This window comes from Ceratotherium simum, chromosome 12 (assembly GCF_057802395.1).
Source record: "Ceratotherium simum simum isolate JZ-2026a chromosome 12, ASM5780239v1, whole genome shotgun sequence".
Lineage (NCBI taxonomy): Eukaryota > Metazoa > Chordata > Mammalia > Perissodactyla > Rhinocerotidae > Ceratotherium > Ceratotherium simum.
The window spans coordinates 29165357-29180752 of record NC_141911.1 but is presented as its reverse complement, the minus strand read 5'-3'; the positions used below and the strand labels follow the sequence as shown (position 1 = coordinate 29180752).

General features: G+C 36.3%; 1 protein-coding gene across 15 annotated transcripts in view; it reads left to right on the top strand.

Annotated features, from left to right (window-relative positions):
* The window catches only part of GRIA2 (glutamate ionotropic receptor AMPA type subunit 2), a 156846-nt gene that overhangs the window by 61880 nt on the left and 79570 nt on the right, over positions 1 to 15396 (top strand). Inside the window, exon 2 of one of the 15 annotated variants that reach the window (XM_087437492.1) lies at positions 12258 to 12504. The exons of the other annotated variants lie outside the window; for them this stretch is intronic. The gene's annotated coding sequence lies outside the window, so the exon portion shown is untranslated. The remainder of the gene's footprint in view (positions 1 to 12257; positions 12505 to 15396) is intronic. 15 annotated transcript variants of the gene reach the window in all.

The window sequence follows — 15396 nt, the reverse complement described above, 5'->3', positions numbered from 1 at the left end:
ACTTCTGTCTTTCCAATATGGATGCTTTTTATTTCTTTTTCTTGCCTAATTTCTCTGGCCAGGACTTCCATTACTATGTTGAATAACAGTGGCAAGAATGGGCATCCTTGTCTTACTCCTGACCTTAGAGGAAAAGGTTTCAGGTTTTCACCATGATGTTAGCTGTGGGCTTGTCATATATGGCCTTTATTGTGTTGAAGTGTGTTACCTCTATATCTCCTTTGTTGAGAATTTTTGTCATAAATGGATATTGAATTTTGTCAAATGCTTTTTCTGCATCTATTGAGAGAATCATATGATTTTTATCCTTCATTTTGGTAATATGGTATATCACATTGACTGATTTGCAGATGTTGAATCATCCTTGCATCTCTGGAATAAATCCCACCTGATTGTGGTGTATGATCTTGTTAATGTATTGTTGAATGTGATTTGCTAATATTTTGTTGAGAATTTTTGTGTCTATGTTCATCAGAGATATTGGCCTGTAATTTTCTTTTCTTGTAGCATCCTTGTCTAGTTTTGGCATCAGGCTAATGCTGGTCTCATAAAATGAGTTTGGAAGAATTCCCTCCTCTTCTAGTTTTTGGAAGAGTTTGAGAAGGGTTGGTAATTATTCTTTGAATGTTTGGTATAATTTACCAGTGAAGCCATCTGGTCCTGGATTTTTGTTTGTTGGGAGGTTTTTGATTATGGATTCAATATCCTTACTAGTAATCAATCTGTTCAGATTTTCTATTTCATCATGATTCAGTCTTGGTAAGTTGTATGTTTCCAGGAATTTATCCATTTCTTCTAGGTTGTCCAATTTGTTGGTATATAATTGTTCATAGTAGTCTCTTATGATCCTTTGTATTTCTGTGGTATCAGTTGTAACATTTCTTTCATTTCTGATTTTATTTATTTGAGCCCTCTTTCTTTTTTTCTTGGTGAGTCTAGCTAAAGGTTGGTCAGGTTTTTTTCTCTTTTCAAAGAACCAGCTCCTTGTTTCATTGATCTTTTCTATTATTTTTTAGTCTCTATTTCATGTACTTGTGCTCTAATCTTTACTTCCTTCTACTTTGGGCTTTGTTTTTTCTTCTTTTTCTAGTTTCTTGAAGTGTAACATTAGGTTGTTTATTTGAGGCTTTTCTTGGTTTTTGATGTAGGCATTTATCACTATTGCCCTCTTAGAGTTGCTTTTGCTGCATCTCATAAATTTTGGTATGTTACATTTCTATTTTCATTTGTTTCAAGATATTTTTTGATTTCTCTTTTAATTTCTTTTTGACTCATTGATTGTTCAGTAGCATGTTGTTTAATCTCCACATATTTGTGAATTTTCCAGTTTTGTTTGTGTAATTAATTTCTAGTTTCATACCACAGTGGTCAGAAAAGATGCTTGGTATTATTTCAGTCCTCTTAAATTTATTAAGACTTGTTTTGTGGCCTAACATATGATCTATCTTGGAAAATGTTCCATGGCACTTGAGAAGAATGTGTATTCTGTTGCTTTTGGATGAAATATTCTATAAATATCTATTAAGTTCATTTGGTCTAAATATCTGTTAAGTCCATCCGGTCTAATGTCATTTAAGGCCAATGTTTCCTTATTGATTTTGTCTTGTCTGGATGATCTATCTATTGATGTAAGTGGGGTATTAAATTCCCCTACTATTATTGTACTGCTGTCTATATCTCCCTTTAGGTCTATTAATATTTGCTTTATATATTTAGGTGCTCCTATGTCAGGTGCATAAATATTTACAAATGTTATATCTTCTTGTTGGATTGACTCCTTTACTGTTATGTAACACCTTTCTTCGTCTCTTATTACAGTTGTTTTAAAGTCTATTTTGTCCGATTTAAGTATAGCTAGCCAGCCCTAGTGGTCTAGTGGTTAAGATTCGGTGCTCTGACTGCCACAGCGCAGGTTCATTTCCTAGTCAGGGAACCACATCATCCACCTATTGGTTGTCATACTGTGATCTCTGCGTGTTTCTGTGATGCTAAAAGCTATGCTGCTGATATTTCTAATACTATCAAGGTCACTCATGGTACACGGGTTTTGGGAGAGCTTCCAGACAAAGACTAGGAAGACTAGGAAGAACAACCTGGACACCCACTTCCGAAAAAATTGGCTGTGAAAACCCTATGAATAGTAGCAGAACACTGTCAGATATAGCCCCAGAAGATGAGAGGATGGCACAACAAAGAGACTGGACAGGGTTCCCCTTTACTGTACAAAGGGTTGCTAGGAGTCAGAATCAACTTGACGACACTAACAACAAAAGTATAACTACTCCAGGGGCCGGCCCGGTGGCACAAGTGGTTAAGTGTGTGCGCTCCGCTGCAGCGGCCCGGGGTTCGCCGGTTCGGATTCCAGGCACACACCGACGCACCGCTTGGCAAGCCATGCTGTGGCGGCATCTCATATAAAGTGGAGGAACATGGGCATGGATGTTAGCCCAGGGCCAGTCTTCCTCAGCAAAAATGGGAGGATTGGCAGATGTTAGCTCAGGGCTGATCTTCCTCACACACACACAAAAAATGTATTAACTACTCCAGCTTTCTTTTGATTTCCATTTGCATGGAATATCATTTTCTAGAGGTGTTATCTTAGAAAATTACTTGTTTTCAATTTTTTTTCATCTGTAAACTGTGAATAATATTAGGACCAATGTGGATATCATGAGTTTTAATAGTTACTACATGAAAAACCCAAAGAGTGATGCCGTCTATCACAAGGGTACCAAAATGTAAGTTGTCATTACTAAAACAACAATGAAATGCTGTTTCACATGTTAGATTAGTAAAAATTAAATGTTTGAAAAATATCCACTATTAGTGAAGAACACTGAAAAATAAGAATTTATCTTGTTTTGTTGATAGGAATGTGAATTGGTACACTATATCTGGGTGATAACTTGATGGCATTGGTAACATTTTATCCAGTATAACATTAAACCAAGCAATTCTACTCTTAATAATCTGTCCTGCAGAAATATCAGCGCAAGTGCACAAAGATGAATGTACCGACGTGTTTGCTGCAGCCTTGTTTGTAGTAGCAAAAATTCCTGACAGTCTAAATATCTCAGGGAATATAAATGAAATGATGATGTATCCAAACCAGGGAATACTAGGGAGTGATTTAAAAGAATGAACTGTACCAACCTGATAATTTTTCTGTCAAATGACAAAGCAAGTCACAGAACAATTGTCCTATGGTCTTGTAAATCAAAAACATAACAAAAACAGAAACAAACAAAATCTACTCTAACTAGAACTACAGTGTGAAAGTATACATGCCAAATGGTTGTTAACCGGGGTTGCCTCTGGGAGGAGTAGAGAGTGAAGGGAAATTATAGCCTTTTAATGAATACATTTGTTTATATTTATATGAGTTTATTCCTGTTATTTTTGAGTTAAAAAATTTTTATTTTTTAATCATGTTATTCGGATAATTACAAGGGCCAAAACCTAAGTAAGTTACTAATCCTTTCTTGAGGGAACTCTTTTCACGCCGTTAGTTCTATCCTTGTTCCTCTTACTGAAGGGAGTGTTACAATGAAGCAGGCAGACCCTTTGGACAACGTTAGAGCAAAATGCCATCCTCCCTTACCAAACATTAGGGTATAATTTTATGAGGACCAATGCATCAAGTGTGAGTCCGTTGTGCTAAAGTTAATTCCTCCAGTTACTTAGCAATTTAGGAACCTATGCTAATTGTCCAGAGTGTTTCTTAGTACATGTACATAATAGCTCATTGTATGATATTCAAAATTTTTTCCTCTTTTAATATACTTATATGGGTTAACATATAAGTGATGAAGTATGTAAGTAGAAACCCTCTCACTTACCAACCAATGGGATGAGCAAGAAAGTCTTGTGAAAGCTTCAAAAACTCTTTGAACCGTTCAAAAGCAAGAGGATTGATTATCAGATCTAATTTGAGAGCACCCAGACAAGTCAGGCCATAAAGTTCTGTCATTTTTTTGCATGTCACTTAAAGAAAAATTCTTTTAAGTAGAAATCTTCTAGTTTTTCAATTATTTTTTTGTTTTCATTTTTTTAAACAAGTTTTTTATTTTATTTATTCTATTATTATTGTTGTTTTGGCAGGGAAAGATTCACCCTGAGCTAACATTTGTTGCCTATCTTCCTCTTTTTTTTTTTTTCCCTCCCAAAGCCCCAGTGCATGGTTGTGTATTCTAGTGTAAATCCTATAGTTCTTCCATGTGAGCCACTGCCACAGCTTGGCAACTGACAGACAGGTGGTGTGGTTCTGTGACTGGGAAATGAACCCACGCTGCCTAAGCGGTGAGAGTGCTGAACTTTAACCACTAGGCCATCAGGGCTGGCTCTCAATTATTTTTTTAAAAGTAGGCTTGTTTCACAAAAGCTAAAATGTTTCTTTGTACTGAAATATCATCAAATCTATATTTGGTAAAAATATAGTCCTTTAACTGTGTGCATTTAAATTACAGATAAGAGATTAGAGCTAAGAGATTAGACATTTCTTAGGCATCAAGATCAAGAGTGGCTGTGGAGTTTGGGATACCCCAGGTAGGCTTAAGGTAGAGATAAGCCTGAAGTAGAAAAGTAAAAAATTGAAGGAGACAAATGGAAAGGAGAGAAATATAAAAAGAAGAAAGAAGAAAAGGAAGAAAGACTAATAAAACATGCAGAGAATGGTCAAATTTAATCCACGATAATTTATTGTATCTCATACACTCATTTTACATGAGGAAGTATGTGATGAATAATAAATAGGCACTACCTGACATTTTGTGTAATTTCTTTCTTTGATGTTTGGCTGTGCAGGCCCAAGTTTGAGCTTAATGGGACTTCTGAGGGCGCTGAGACATTTGAAAGCTGCAATTTGCAAGAAGCACACAGCTGGCTGGTGTTACAACTGGGATTAGAAGCCAGGCCTGCAGACATTCAGGCTGGCACTCTATCCACAACGTTCAAATCTCATCAGGGCATGCAATGCCCAGAACTTACATAGAGCATAAGTCGAGCAAGAGTTTGTGGAGGATAGAATTATGTGTATTTATGAGGAGGAAATAGATGTCCAAGGGATGAAGAATGAGATTATCTTTTGTGAAATAGTGTCTTATATAAACAGAGGTAATTCTCTTTCGTTTACATGTCCAGAACCCATCATTAAAATACACTTGAGAGTTATCACCTATTACTGCCAGTTCTACTATTGCCTGCTATCCCAGATGATGAATGAAGCCAGAATAAATGTTATAGGTTTTTTAAAGGTGCATGTAATATTGGCAGCAGCCATAAACTTATGACATTTCACCTCCCTCAGCAAACATAACACGAAAGTCAGGAAGGATAAATGTTTGTTGGAGGGAAAGAAAAATGTATTATTACAACTTCATAGTCTTCTACAACTGAGTGATGATGTTGCAACACGTTTAATATTTATGTGAAAAATGGGATCAAAATGTATGCAAAGGAGAAGTAATTTATCATAGTAGAGATTTGTGGCAGGGCTATAGGGAAAATCATCAGTGAGGCAATTTATAGAAAATGTCCTTGTGCTGAATGTTTATTATTCTTCACATTTTCTTTGAGTCATTTAGTGTTCCATTGAATAGCTATGTACTGCGTGTCTATGCTAGGAACTGTCCTGGACTCTGAGGAGCAGGAGTGGACAGAGCCAAGTGTAGGCTTTCAAAGAGATGGGAGTTTGGTGACAGCTGCTAAACCGCCAGCTCCCAAGTGAGAAGTCCTTCCTGTCAATTGATAGGAAAAGAAGGTGCCTCAGTAGATATATGAACTTTAAAATTATGCCATTAATGGAAATAGTTTTACTCCATTTCATTATGAGAACAGTATATTGTATTTATCTAAATTTTCCAAAAATAAAAGAATTCCACTTCCATTTTTAACATTCCCCCATGTTTTTATATTGAAACCAAATGTTACATGTCCCATATGTTACAACAATTACATTTTTTTTTTTGCTGAGTAAGATTCACCCTGAACTAACATCTGTTGCCAATCTTCCTCTTTTTGCTTGAGGAAGATTCGCTCTGAGCTAACATCTGTGCCAATCTTCCTCTATTTTGTCTGTGGGTCACCACCACAGCATGGCCGTGGACGAGTGGTGTAGGTCCGTGCCCGGGAACTGAACCTGGGCCACTAAAGTGGAGCGTGCTGAACTTAATCATTAGGCCACGGGGCTGGCCCCTCAACAATTACATTTTTAAAGGAATAAATGTTGCTTGTGATAAGTTTTCAGGCTTGAACAATTCCATTGAATTATATAAATAAGACATTTGAGATTGTGAGAACACCTGAGGATATTTTCAAGTGCAAAATGTGTTATTGGACATACGTCCAAGACAAAGAAGTTCACCTCTTTTCATTTAGGTTTCCAGTTGCATCCTGTGCTATGTATTTTTTCATGTTATTAACTTCATTTCTCCTGATACAAACTTCTCCACCTATGGAATATAGTTTGAAAGCTTAAAATAATAAAATTTAATAAATATTCCAAAGATTGTCTTCTCATAATAATAATGATTATAGATTTTTTTCTATTATAATAACTGGTATACTAAATTTCACAGGTAATTTTAAACTAACACTAGTTATTTTGCAGTATGATAATGAGGGCAGAAAATATTTGTATGACGTGATTTCAGAAATAACCTGGTATCAATAGAAATGAAATTTCGTTGTAAGAACTTGTCTTACATCTTTCTTATCCAATTGGTTCAGATCATTTATTTGTTCAACAAATATTTAATAATATACTTGTGAAAATTCCTGAATTTGGTATTGCAGAAAATACAAAATAATTTTGGTTGGATTTTTTTGTCAATAACACATTTATTTAATGATTTATATTTTCCCCAGCACTTCTCTATACACTATCTAATTTAAACTTTAAAGCATTCCTCTAAGATAGGCAGATAGGAATTAATATTCTTATTCAATAGATTGGGAAACTGAGGCTCAGGTTCAGATACCAGATGGCCAGGGAAGGATGCAGTTGGGCCTCCAATTCAGGTACTCTTATTCTGTTTTCATACTGACCTGTACCCCCAAGGAGGTCACAGATCATTACCAGACACTCACATGCACGCATACATACACACACTCAAACACACTGTACTTCAGACCATGAGGGAGGTAAAGACAGAGTTCTGATGGGGTTCATAATCAGGGAAAATCATATTCACTTGATGGTAAGCAGGACACCCTTCATGGAAGAATTGCTATTTTATTAAATGATGTTTATCACGTGCCTGCTGTGCGCCAAGTATGTAATAGGCTATGCATTTAGAGATAGACGATACTTTCTTCTCTGCCTTCAATTAGCTCAGACTTCAAGGGCAAAGCTAGACAATTATAACTCAGGCTAATATGCAGAAATGCAGATTGCTCTAGAATCACATGTAGGAGAGGCATGTAACTGAGACCATACAGAGCAGATAACACCTGAGCACTGTTATATATGATCTTCTCTGAGCAATGGGAAGATATTGACAGATTTTTAAGCAAAAGGGTTATATCTGCCATGATAGAAAAGAGATTTATTATAAAGAGGGCTAATTGAGAGGTTACTGCAGCAATCCAATCAATAAATATTTAAGGACCATATTAAGGGAATGTCAGCGGAGCTGGGGAGCACAGATTTGAGAGGTCAAATGGGCAATATTTGGTGACAATTCGTATTCTGGGGTTAAAGGAAGGGAAGAAGTCAGGAGTGATTTTCACATTTAATTTTAATACATGAACACTTGTCTCATGGAATTGGTGAATTTTATGTTAAGGGAAAAATAGAAGCAAAATCCTGGTGCATGATTAATAAGTAATTAATATCAACATTGATTAGAATATGGAATATAAGTAGAGAAGTCATGAGAGACTTATATGGGGCTTACTAGTTGCCAACACTGTTTCTGCTTACTTGTTTAATACTGCCCCATCCCACAATGAGGTAGGTAGGTAATATTATTATCCTTTTTTACAGATGACTAAACTCAGACAGAGTGAAATAAAGTAACTTGCTCCACCAAGTCCAACTAGATAATTGCAAAGCCAGGATTCAATTCCAGGTGGTTCTCACTTTTAGTCTTGTGGGGAAAGAGGGAGAATCCCCCTCTGCCCTTTCCCTTAAGGTTCTTATGGCTGGCCAAATAATTAACAAGACAGGTTAGCAGGAGAAAATAATACCAAGTTTAATAACGTGTGTACATGGGAGAAAGCAGGGACACTGCGTTTCTCAACACAATAGCAGAAATTCTGTCTTAAATACCATCTTCAGCTAGACAAAGGAGGAGGTTGGGGGTGGGGGTGTCAGTTATAGGAGATTACCACTAAAGCACTGTAAACAAAGGTAAGGTTATTATGCAGATTTAAGGCCTCACCTTCCACATTGATGAGTTTCTAGAATGAGGTCATTCCCCCTCTTCCCAATACAGAGAGGGAGATACCTTTACAAATGGAGATTTCCCTTATGAATGTAAATATTTGTCTGGCAACTCCTTGCAGGGCCATCCAGAGAATGTGGCCAGAGAGACAGAACTTCTGATGAGGTGGGCTTGTTGGTGCCTTTTCTATTGTAACATCTATTTTACATTATATTACAGCCATCAGATAGAAAATCTGTTCCAGGAAGGAATTACTATGTCAAATTCTTTAGACAGTTAGTGGGGGAGGTCACATGTCCATCGGAGAAAACAATCAAGGTAAAGAGATAGATTTCGGGGTGGCCAAATCTTGATCTCCAACAGTCTCTGCAACTGCTACGTCTGAAGTCAGAGCCCCAAGATCCTGGGATACAGAATAATAACTTTTCTGTGGTATTTAATATTTGAGATCAGAGTTATAGGCTTTTAAGACAATGTAAAACAGTGGTGAGTATTTTATATATTTCTTTTTCTTTTTTTTCTTTTTTTATCCTAAAAAGTCACGCTTGAGGTCTTGTTGAAGGAATTAAACATTTAAATTAAAAATTATACTTGCAAAGAAATAAATATGTATGCAATAATCATGAAAATGCATGATTTTAAAATGAATCATATGCAGGATATTTACAGTATATATTTGTACTATATATATACACACACAGTATATACAGTATATTTGCTGCATAATAATATACAATATATTTAGATTATATATTTTCTCAGAAAATAAGCAGAGAAAGGGAGAGACTACTAGAGTAATGATGCTGGTTTGGAAGACATTTGCAGAAAAAGTTGAATTTGACCTTGTTAAAAGGGATGAGATCACTAAGAAATAGAGTGTAAAGAAAGAAGAGAAAACAATTGGAAGACAGACTATTGGAGAACGCCTTTTATGTGGTGTGTTTCAGGAAGACTAATATGACAAAAGTATGAATTAAAGGAAGGAGAGAAAGGAGGTGGAGAATACTTGAGCTTGGCAGAACCAAAGAGAAAGAAATTGTAGATGCAGACACAAGAAACACTTAAGATGTATACTATACTATACAAGCTTCATGTAAGTAGAGACCTTACCTGTCGTGCTTAATGCTGTCTCCCCAATTACTAGAACAGTGCATAGTAGGTTCTCAAAGATACTTGGTTAATGTGGAATGAATGAAGAAGAAGAAAATGGAGATGGTTATAGATGGCATGAACAGGACAAGGAAAAGTAATGAACTAATTATTATGATATATAAAAAATCAATGATTGCAAGAGTTATAGTGCCATGAGCAGAAAGGGAAAAATCAACACAAAGACATGATTTGTCTGGATAAAATTTTCAGGTTTTTTCCCCTTGTTTTAATGGAATTAGTTGGAATGATATGGAATTAGAAGTTTTCCAGTGGGTGACTCTGGAAGGTGAGAGATTGGAGCTAAGCTATCAACTCCAGCTAAGAATAGACTATATCTATCCTGTTTGTTGTGGAATTTTCTAAACCTAAAAAATATTTACAGTATATATTTGTTCAGTAAATAAATAGATAAAGGGAGACAACTGGGGTGATGATGAAGATTTGGGAAATGTGCATAAAAAGTTGAATTTGACCTTGTTAAAAAGGATAAGACCACTAAGAGATAGAATGTAAAAAGAGAAGAAAAATCAATTGGAAGACAAATCCTTGGAGAATGCTTTTTTAATTTGGGATTTAGAAAAAAGATAAGACAGTGAAAGTTAATTAGAGGGAGAGGAAAAGTACCAAGATGGTATGATTTTACTTGGCAGCAAAGTGGAGAAGGAATTGGAAGAGAAAAAGACTAGTAGCAGTAAAGAGAATTTCAAGAAACATGTTTTTGATTAATGAATTCAAATCTATTTGATTAATAAAATAAATTTTGATTAACAAACAAATAAATTCCAGTTATTGATTAATAAATAAATAAAAAGAAACAAAGAAAGTTAGATATGAGAAAGAGATTATTGGATTTAATGATTAGGAGATCATTACTGATAAATGATAGGGAAATTTCAATAGTAAAATCAGGGTCAAAGTTTACAAGGGGTTAATGTTACAAAAGTTTAATGACAAAAGAGACATATTTTCTGTGGTCTCCATACAGACATACCTTGGAGATATTGCGGATTTGGTTCCAGATCACTGCAATAAAGTGAATATTGAAACAAAGAGAGTCACATGAATTTTTTGGTTTCCCAGTGCATGTAAAAGTTATGTTTACACTATACTGTAGTCTGTTAAGTGTGAAGTAGTATTATGTCTAAAAAATCATTGTACATACCTTAATTAAAAATTACTGCTAAAAAATGCTCACCATCATCTGAGCCTTCAATGAGTCATAATCTTTTTGCTGGTGGAGGGTCTTGGCTCTGTTGATGGCCTGTGACTGATCAGGGTGGCGGTTGCTGAAGGATGGGATGGCTGTGGCAATTTTTTAAAATAAAGCAACAATGAAGTTTGCTGCATTGATTGACTCTTCCTTTCAAAAATGATTTCTCTGTGGCATGCGATGCTGTTTGATAGCATTTTATCGTTTTAGTTAATTTACAGTAGAACTTCTTTCAAAATTGGAGTCAGTCCTCTCAAACCCTGCTGCTGCTTATCAACTAAGTTTACATAATATTCTAAACCCTTTGTCGTCATTTCAATAATCTTCAGGGCATCTTCACCAGGAGTAGATTCCACCTCAAGAAACCACTTTCTTTTCTCATCCATAAGAAGCAACTCCTCATCTGTGAAAGTTTTATCATGAGATTGCAGCAATTCAGTCACATCTTCAGGCTCCGCTTCTAATTCCATTTCTCTTGCTGTTTCCACCACATCTGCAGTTACTTCCTCCACTGAAGTCTTGAATCCCTCGAAGTCAACCATGAGGGTTGGAATCAACTTCTTCCAAACTCCTGTTAATATTGATGTTTTGAATTTTCCCATGAATCATAAATGTTCTTTATGGCATCTAGAATGGTGAATACTTTCCAGAAAGTTTTCCATTTACTTTGCCCAGATCCATCAGAGGAATCACTATCATTGGCTGCTATAGCCTTATGAAATGTATTTCTTAAATAATGACTTCAAATTCAAAATTACTCCTTGATCCATGGGCTGCAGAATGGATGTTGTGTTAGCAGACATAAAAACAACAACATTAATCTCTTTGTACATCTGCATCAGAGCTCTTGGGTGACCAGGTGCATTGTCAATGAGCAGTAATATTTTGGAAGGAATCTTTTTTTCTGAGCAGTAGGTGTCAATAATGGCTTAAAATATTCAGTAAAACTTATTGCACACAAACGTGCTGTCATCCAGGCTTTGTTGTTCCATTTATAGAGCACAGAGTAGATTTAACATAGTTCTTAAGGTCCCTTGGATTTCTGGAATAGTAAATGAGCATTGCCTTCAACTTAGTTACCAGCTGCATTAGCCCCTAACAAGTGAGTCAGCCTGTCCTTTGAAGCTTTGAAGCCAGGCATTGACTTCTGCTCTGTAGCTATGAAAGTCTTAGATGGCATCTTCTTCCAATATAAGGCTGCTTTGTCTACATTGAAAATCTGTTGTTTGGTGTAGCCACCTTCCTTAATTATCTTAGCTAGATCTTCTGGATAACTTGCTGCAGCTTCTCCATCAGCACTTGCTGCTTCCCTTGTACTTGTATGTTATGGAGATGGCTTCCTTCCTTAAACCTTGTGAACCAACCTCTGCTAGCTTAAAATATTTTTTTTCTGCAGCTTCCTCACTTCTCTCAGCCTTCATAGAGTTGAAGAGAATTAGAGCCTTGCTCTGGATTAGACTTTGGCTTAAAGGAATGTTGTGGCTGATTTGATCTTCTATTTTTGTTCTTAGTACTGTCAAGAGGATTCTGACAGCTCGCAACCCTGTGTGCAGCAGAATGGAACCCTGCCTGGTCTTTTTGTGCCATCCTCATCTTCTGGTACTATAGTAGACAATGTATTCACAAGGCCAGGTCCTTCTTCCTAGTCTGTCTTAGTCTGGAAGCTCTGCTGAAACCTGTCCACCATGGGTGACCCTGTTAGCATTTGAAATACTGGTGGCATAGCTTTCAGCATCACAGCTACACACAACCACCACAGTAAGTATGACGACCAACAGATGGGTAGTGTGGTTCCCTGACCGGGAAATAAACCTGGGCCTTGGGAGTGAGAGTGCTGAATCTTAACCACTAGACCACCAGGGCTGACTTTGATTTTCTATCCAGACCACTAAAACTTTCTCCATCAGCAATAAGACTGTTTTGCTTTCTTATCATTCTTGTATTCATTAGAGTAGAACTTTTAATTTCCGTAAAGAACTTTTCCTTTGAATTCACAACTTGGCTGTTTGGCACAAGAGGCTTAACTTTCAGCCTGTCTCAGCTTTTGACATGCCTTTCTCACTAAGCTTAATCATTTCTAGATTTTGATTTAAAGTGAGAGAAGTGCGATTCTTCCTTTCACTTGAACGCTTAGAGACCATTGTAGGGTTATTAACTGGCGTAATTTCAATATTGTTGTGTCTCAGGGAATAGAGAGGCCTGAGGAGAGGGAGAGAGATGAGAGCATGGACGGTCAGTGGGGCAGTCAGAACACACATAACATTTATTGATTAAGTTCGCTGTCTTATATGGTCACAGTTCATGGTGCTCGAAAATAATTACAATAGTAACATCAAAGATCACTGATCACAGATCACCATAACAAATAAAATAATAATGAAAAAGTTTGAAATATTGTGAGTCATACAATATTGAAATATTATGTGACACAGAGACACAGTGAGCAAATGCTCTTGGAAAAATGGTGCCGATTGACTTGCTCGACGCAGGGTTGCCACAAACCTTCAATTTGTAAAAAATGCAATATCTGCGAAGCACAATAAAGTGAAGAGCAATAAAACACAGTATACCTGTATTTTGAGGTCAGGATTGCTTGGTGATGCAGCTTTCACCAGACTTTGCACAAGCTGCAAAGGAGCTGTCACCATTCCTGCTTATAAAGCTGTCTATTCTGTTCCATTGAGGTGAATGGCAATTTATAAATATAAAAAATGTAAAACAAAAATAAAGTGTGCCCTGTTCTTCATCTGCTTTCTACTAAATAACCGTGCAAGGTTCTCAAGACTGTATCAAGCATGCTCCACTAGCAGCACCAATGAGCAGAATGACCCAAGAGCAAAAGATGCACATTGGATGCCCCATCAGCATTGTTATTGGCTTATATCATCTGGCCTTGTAATAAAAAGTGGAATAATAGGCAAGTTACTTACACCCAGGAGATTATCATTTCTGCTGTTTGACCTAAAGTGTCTTTTAAAAGGACTTGCCTTTGCTGAGTTTCTCAAAGTTGATATTAAATATTTAATTAAAGTAGAACTCAGTGATAGCATCTTTATCTACTACTTTGCAATCAGTTTTGAGTCTTAAGACATAAATACAATTCTAATATTGGCTAGCGTAATCATTCAGAAATTTATAATAGTGTTTCATGGGGTAATTGTATGGGTCATGAAGCTAGAGGTGAAACTGAGAGCTTTTCTTCTCCTTCCTCTGCCTCCAGAGATGACATAGGAAAAGAAGGACTATATGGAGGGTGCTGGTATTGTCTAACTCATTTTAGAAAGTTGTCTTTGGAATTATTTCCAGAGCTTATGACACATTATCTGGATATTCTCAGTGATAGTAAATCTTCCTTCTTTGAGGATGGTTATAAGTTAGGGAAGTGGCTTTCAATTTTGGAAGCATTGCTGGGGAATAAGGTAGAGATCAAAGTGAGTAATTTCATTTCTAATCAAATGAGGAGTAATTTCAAAGTAATATAACTAATGTTCTTGTGTATTGTGTCAATAGCTCGTGCTATGTTGGAGAAAGCATCAATATTAAAATGCAAACACTCTTGTGTATTTTGGGAATGGACTGTTAGAAGTTTAGCGCTAAATTTTTCATCTTGAGATGGTCACTGCACATTGGGTAAGCAAGGTAGCTTAGTTCAAGTCAGCATTCTGATTGATTCCTGGTTGTAAATCTCAGTGATATCCTTATCATGCTTAGAGACAGGGACAGTGATTTATCTAAGGTAAAGAGAAGGAAATGAGCAATGTTGACCAAATGACTGTTAATTGTATGTAGAGCAAAGGGACATTAAGAGGGAAATATTCAGAAAAATAGAGGATATAGGCAAATAGACAATTGAATATATGCCATGAAGAGATAAAGGATAAGAGACAAGTGTTGAGAGAGACTAGGAATAGTCAGGAGAGGAAGGCTATTGTTATAAAATTATGTTCATTGGAGAATTAGCTGAATTGCCTGGAAAAAAAGTGCCTTCTGAGTTAGGTGAATTGTAATTTCTTATGAAGTCTTATACAGCTTGTGCCCATTGTTGGGCCAAAGCCAAGTGTTTCCAGATGGCCATGATAACCAGGAGGCCCCTTGACAACTCTCTCTAGAGTCTAAAACAAATGGAAAATGAAAGGTATGTCTCCTTATTAAGATTGTCTGTGTATTTAAACAGTAGCGTCCTTTGTCAAGCATTCTGCTGATGCTGTGGCAGCTGTTCTCATCACAGAAGCTATTTCACTTAAGATGAAAAGGTCTTGTTAATAAATCATACTGCATGATATTCCTTTAGTGCTTAGATGACATGCCAACACTTTGCAGGCAATGAAATAAGATAGAACCAGAGAAAATATTATGCAAATTCTTTTTATATCATATAGAATCCTCAATTTCTGAACAAATTTAAGATTTGAGATATAGATGTCAGCTCACATATATCCATGTATAAAATAAGAAATTACTGCAGAGTTGGCCTAGAAGGGTTTTAACAATGAAAGAACATTTTCATGTATGTGAAGAATGCACATAGTCAAACACATTAAAGGTTATTTTCAACTTATGCACTCAGACACGGACAAAAATATGAACATGAATAAAAGGCAGGAATCTCATCTTTGCTTTATGTTAAAGTATGCAATAAGTATAAAGAAA